This window comes from Mustela putorius, unplaced genomic scaffold, assembly GCF_011764305.1.
Source record: "Mustela putorius furo isolate JIRA1106 unplaced genomic scaffold, ASM1176430v1.1 tig00003858_pilon_pilon_pilon, whole genome shotgun sequence".
Classification (NCBI taxonomy): domain Eukaryota; kingdom Metazoa; phylum Chordata; class Mammalia; order Carnivora; family Mustelidae; genus Mustela; species Mustela putorius.
This window is the reverse complement of record NW_025422010.1, coordinates 7,029,912-7,035,955: the sequence shown is the minus strand read 5'-3', so window position 1 is coordinate 7,035,955 and position 6,044 is coordinate 7,029,912. Positions and strand designations below refer to the sequence as shown.

The 6,044-nt window shown below is 50.0% G+C and overlaps 1 pseudogene; it reads left to right on the top strand.

The window, feature by feature from the left end:
• The first annotated feature begins 214 nt into the window (after positions 1-214).
• LOC101679223 overlaps positions 215-6,044 on the top strand; it is a 33,489-nt pseudogene continuing 27,659 nt past the window's right edge.

Here is a 6,044-nt window from a genome sequence, read left to right as displayed (position 1 = left end):
TTGGAAAAACAAAACATTTTTCCAGCATGGTTTACAGCGTGACCACATGCCAGGCATGGCTTCAGGCACCATGGGAGTGAACTCAGCTAGACCTCACTGAGCATCCCACCCCATGGGGAAGACAGGGCCAAGAGCAGACAAGTAAGAGGAGTCGAAGTGGAGATGATGAAGGGTGGTGTGGTGGACAGTGTCCGCACCACTCTCAAAGACAGGGATGGGGGGAGAGGTGGAGCTGAACACCATCTCTCCTCTGAGGCGCATCTCATGCCACAAGGGGAATGGTCTGGGCGAAGAGCTTTCCCAAGCACAGGAACAAGGTTGGCATGTCCCACGTACAGGACAAAGGCCAAAGGAGCAGGTAACCCAGGAGAAGAAGAGTCTGAGTTGAGCTCAAAGAGTCAGGCACAAACCAGACCATGCAGAGCTCTTAAGCCCAGGTCGGGAATTGGGGCTTGGTTTAGGGGATCAGCGTCCTCCTCAGACCCTCCAGGCACAAAGCCCACCGCAGAGAAATCAGCAGATACACCACGACCACGACTCATGCCACGTCCAGGGGAGGGGCTGCGTGGAGTGACGACAGAGAGGGCTGGTGAGAGCGCCAAGATTCCTGCCGCAGGGAGCAGAGCCAAAAGGCTCAGACGTCAAGGGCACGCCTGTCTGACCTCTGAAATGTACAACACACGTTTATTTCGGGTCTTGGCGGCCAAAGGCCGCTTTTTATGATTCCCAAGTCACTTTTGCATGCAGGACCTAAATACACAGGTAGGATAATTATTTTCACTTTTTGTTAGAGGTGGTACAAGAGCTTGACCCTTTGGGAGAGCTTGACCCTTTGGGAAGAAGAGGAACGGCCTTCCAGAACGTGAAGAGGGCAAATGCAAAAGCACTCAGCGGAGGGGCCAAGTTCAAGGCGGGAGGCGGCGGGCAGAACCAGAGAGGTGAACGCACTACCTGGAGTTCACAGCCAGGTTTCCAGTGAAATACCCTCTAGTAAGGGGGTGAGGTGTGCATGTCCCAATATCCTCTGGCCACTGTCAAGGGGCGAGGGCTGACTGAGACAGGATGGAATCAGGGGGGCGTTCGGGAGGCAGGGTGGGGATTCAGAGTGTATGTATAGTCAAAGAGGCCTGAGCTCAGCTGGCTCACAAGTAGGTCGTTCATGGTGCCCTAAACCACCTCAATATCACACTACTCTATTCATGCGGGTCCCACGCACAACAAGTACACTTTGCGTAGCCACTTGGGACTCTTTTAAAAAGCAGCACCTTGCCCTCACCGTCTCCTTTGCTGTTCACAACAACCCTGTGGGGTACACAGATCCCACCTTTACTTCTGGTTTGCAGACAGAGGAAGGGGGCAGCCCAGGCAGCACAGCCCGTGGGGCGGAACCGGGCCCAGGGCAGGCTTGGGCAGCTAAAGCTCAAGCCCAAGCCCTGCCACCCCCTTCAACGCGGCCACGGGAAACCTAAGCCTCCAAACACCTGTGGAGACTCCCAGACAAGTCCCTACTTCATGGATGCCCAAAGCTCTCCGTCCCCTGGGGTCCACCATGCCTCCCACACCCCACCCACCGAAGTCACGAAACTTCACATTTTCTCCAAGTTACCCCGAAAGAGCCAACTTGCACAAAAGCATTGGTGAGCAATATGGAGTCTACAAATTATTCAGCTATGTTCGTGGAATATGGGTGTCTGTCCCAATCCTGACAGAAATCTAAGAGTCCACAACAGGGGTGACCTACATTCCGGGTCCTTTCCCATCCCCTCGGCACCCAGGCCTGTTGGGCTCCAGAGTCTCCCCTTCCCACCCCTAATGCAGAGCCTTCCAGCCTACCCATTCCCTCAGCTCAGGGCCACACGCACAAAACCCACCATCCATGCAAGATGCACCAGGGATCCCTCCACAAAAGGTAAGTTAGTTGTGGTCTTACATTAAAAACAAGGCTTGATTTTTTTTTTTTATTACCCTATTTTTTACTTCTTGGTTATAAACAGAAATACAGGGTTAGGCTTTATTTTTGCTCAAAATGCAAGTCTCCCCTTTGGGGTCCATGCCTAGAGGACACTCGAAAGCTAGCAGTCAGATCATCCCTTCACAAGTAATAATTAAAAGTCGCTTCCCCTCACTATGAGGAGCTAAACCCTTCCAACTCCAAACCCAAGGGGTCTGTTGAAGAGAACAGGCAGTTGGGGGTTTAGGAAATTTTTCTGTTGTTTCTCCTGACAAGAAGGCAAGCTAAGGAGATTTCAAGAAGTCAGACAGGAAAGAAAAGGGAGTAGGCTTTGGAATGGAGAAAACATTCGGAGAGAAGAAGACCTAGAAGAAAGAGGCGTGATGGGGATTTAAGAAAGAGCAAGACCGAGAAAGGGTGCCCAATGGGATGGAGTCCCTTCATATCTCCTCAGAACCTCAGGAAGAGCCAGATTGTTCATCGTCGCAGAATGGATGTCTGTCCTTCAGAAGCAAGAACATACCAGGTCTGACCTGAGGGTGGGCAGCAGGCACAGAGGGAGGCGACAGAGGGTGGCTTTGGGCTTCTCTGACAGGAAGTGTCCCTGAGTGAGAGGACTGAGCCAGCACACGGGGGAGGGGGGGTGTTTGCCGGGGGGGGGGGGGGGGGAAACGCTAGTACCCATTAACCAATGGACCCAAGCCTGAGCGAGGATACAGCAGCACCCACTAAATACCCCCATCTGGGCCTCAGCCAAATCGTGACCTATAAAATTATTTCAACCTTCCTCCTGAACAGCAATATTAAACCATGATACCCGAATAAGTGAGAAGTGAATGCCCAAGATATACTGTGAATCCCTTCTCTCCTAAAAAGTTATGAATCACCTTTTAGGGCTTGCAACCCAGCAACGTCTCCACACACACACACACACACACACACACACACACAAAGAAAAACCCTCCAAACTTTAGTAAGAATAAGAAAAAAGGAACTTCTCATCTCCATCCATATGCGCTTTCCTTTCCTCCGTATGGGTTTTCTTTCTTTTATACCCCTCTCTTGCCCTATCTCCACCAACCAGCTTTTCTCTCTGACAAATGAGAATAAAGCAACACTCACCCCCAAAACTAAGTGAAGAGGACCCTCCCGTCTCCGGTGCCAGGGAGCAAGGAGGTCACATACGGCATCGCCTTGGGCTGGATGGCCAAGCGAAGGCTTTCTTCCCCTCCAACTCAGGGCATTTTGCCCCCCCCCCCACCTCACCCCCTCCTCAGCCTATGTGAAAAGACTGAGATCTTTTAAAGGACTTCGATAGCATGAGTAAATGTAGAAAATCAACAAAGAAAAGTCAAGTTTTTAAAGTGCAGATTTCCCTCCCTGTCGTAGCTAACTCTTGCTTCTTGCCTGGGCGCTCCACCCAAACGTTCCGTGTTTAAAACCTTTGATGACTTGCTCTGGGTTTACCCTCCCTTCTTCCTGTGAAGACCCCAGCAGCAAGAATCACAAGTTCCAGTAATCTCAGGGCCAGCCCAGGGGCCCAAAGGAGACCAACCTAACCCCATCAGCAGCGTCCCCTGGCGGCCATCACCGCACAAAGGCCCCTTTCTGTCCTGTGCACATACATGCCCAAGGCTGCCCGGTCTTCTGGATTTTTCTAGGGAAGCAGAAACATCAACCTTTGTGTGGCACGCCCCGATGTTTAAACATCTTTCCCCGATCTGAACTTTCTTTAAAGATTGTGTGAGCCAACCAAATCATCTGGGTGGGCCAGAGCGGATGAATGAAGTACGGATTTACAATCTGAAGCCCCCCACATTCCCTGTGGCTTAGGTTGTTTAGGTACCCACACTTCCCCGTGCCAAGGGGGATAGTGACTTTCCTACAGTAGGAATTATGGGAGTTCATTTGCACAGAAATACACAGTCAAAACAGGGATCTATTCTGTCTCTCTCTTTTAAGAAACATTAAAGGATTTTCCCGAAATTGGCTGTGGATCTGAATATCATTCAGGCTAATATTTCAAGTAATGTTTTCCTTAGGAAGTTAAGAATTTCCCCCCTTTGTTTTTTAGAAGGATGAGGAGCAAGTTGGGCAAAAGGGTAGACAGGCTTTATTTCTAGATCACAGTTCCCAAAATACAGACACCTTGACCACAAAATTCCTCTCCTTGTAAGATGAAGGATGAAAGGTAAGATTTTTAAAACTGTCCTTTTCAGTTCAGTTCAAGGAATATTGACTCTGCTCTTACTAGCACAGACCCCAGGAGTCTGTGCGCCAGAACTGCAACCCCATCCCACAGAAGGTCACAGAGTCACAACCTCTGACTTACCGAACCCCCACCCTACCACCTCATGTCAGACTGGTGCTGTGGGATCCTTTAGAGTCCCTTACCAAGATGAACTGTTAATTGTTTGCTTCTAGAAAACAGGTTTTTAAACACTCAAAGTGGAGAAGTTGACTGAGGTTTCTGGAATACACATCTCTTCTTAGAAGTGGTGTACCCACCTCAGCGGGACTCCAACAATGAGTGAGGAGGTCAAAAAGCAGATGTGTGACTTCTTGGCCTGCCACATTCTAGATCTTGTTGGGCCCCTATCTCTACCCACCAGATCCCCCAGACAAGAAGTCTTTGAGGGTCCCCAGTCATCCCCAGGGGCTCTCTCTATCCCACGGGGGCTACTCTGTGCCTTGCGCAGAATCATGATGTGGTAACTTATTCAGGCAGCAAAAAGGAGAGACATCTTGACTGAACCTAGATGTGGGCTTTATAAAACGGACAGAACATTTTTTTTTAAAGATTTTATTTATTTATTTGTCAGAGAGAGAGAGAGCGAGAGCGAGCACAGGCAGACAGAGTGGCAGGCAGAGTCAGAGGGAGAAGCAGGCTCCCTGCGGGGCAAGGAGCCCGAATATGGGACTCGATCCCAGGACGCTGGGATCATGACCTGAGCCGAAGGCAGCTGCTTAACCAACTGAGCCACCCAGGTGTCCCCCGACAAAACATTTAAAACACAAACAAGTTCACTCCCTTACACAGACATGTGAGAGGGTACCGTTTATAGATTAGTTCACATTGTCACATATGGGACATGTCTCCATGTTGTAACTGTTGGTTTTTATGAAGGCACTCTCCCAGGCATTATCTCATTTGATCCCCACAAAACCCTCTTTAAGGTCAAAGACTGATGGGATCACCCTCTTCCTACCAGTAGGGAAAGAGACGTGAAATGCTGAAGCCTCGGTTATGCAACTGTGAGAACAGAGACCTCAGTTTAAACCCCGGGGTCTCTGACATCACCGGGCAGTCTTCAGGACACAAAATGGCACCAAGCCTGTTCTTAAGACATTTATGAGAAAATACTTTGACCCCAGTTGCAAAGAATGTTCTGTCACATGGTTTGTGGTATCTTGGCAAACGCTTTGGGAGCTGAGAGAACAAAGCCATCCCCTGAAGGAACTCATGGGAAAATAACAGAAGGATGTTAAGCACCGATGCCTGAACTCTTGAGCACCTCGGCCTCCCTCAGTAGACATCAGAGCAACTATAACCTCCAGTAACGTAGTCTCTCCAAGAGCATCCCCCATTCCTGAGAAAAGCAGGTGGGAGGGGGCGAACAAAGTGGGGTTTGGGAAGAGACGTCAGCTTCCTTCCTTCCATAACTAGGGATGTAACCACTTTGCCCAAACTCCCCCCCCCCTTTGGGAACCCTCCCCATCTCCCATTTGTACTCCTTGTGCCCTTTGGAGCCGTTGAGCCCTCCCGCCTCCCCCCAGCCCTGGAGTGGATGCGTGCCCCACCCCTCACTCCCATGTTATGGTTATGCCAAATGGCCGTAATGGTTACCATTAATAGAATGGCTAAGAGAAGTGTGGGGTCGGTAAATTAAGTGAGCATGGTCACGAAAATCATCCCTCAATCTTGGCCGTGCAAAGAAAAAGAGGAAACGTTTACCCTCTTGTGACATACTTTAATCTCACCAGAAGGAAGGAAGGAACAGAGGCAGAACCTGGAGTCAGTTGTTCAATGGGAACGGCAGATGTTATGTGAGGATGCTTTTCAGCGTGCACGAAAGGGGGATCTGTGGGCCGA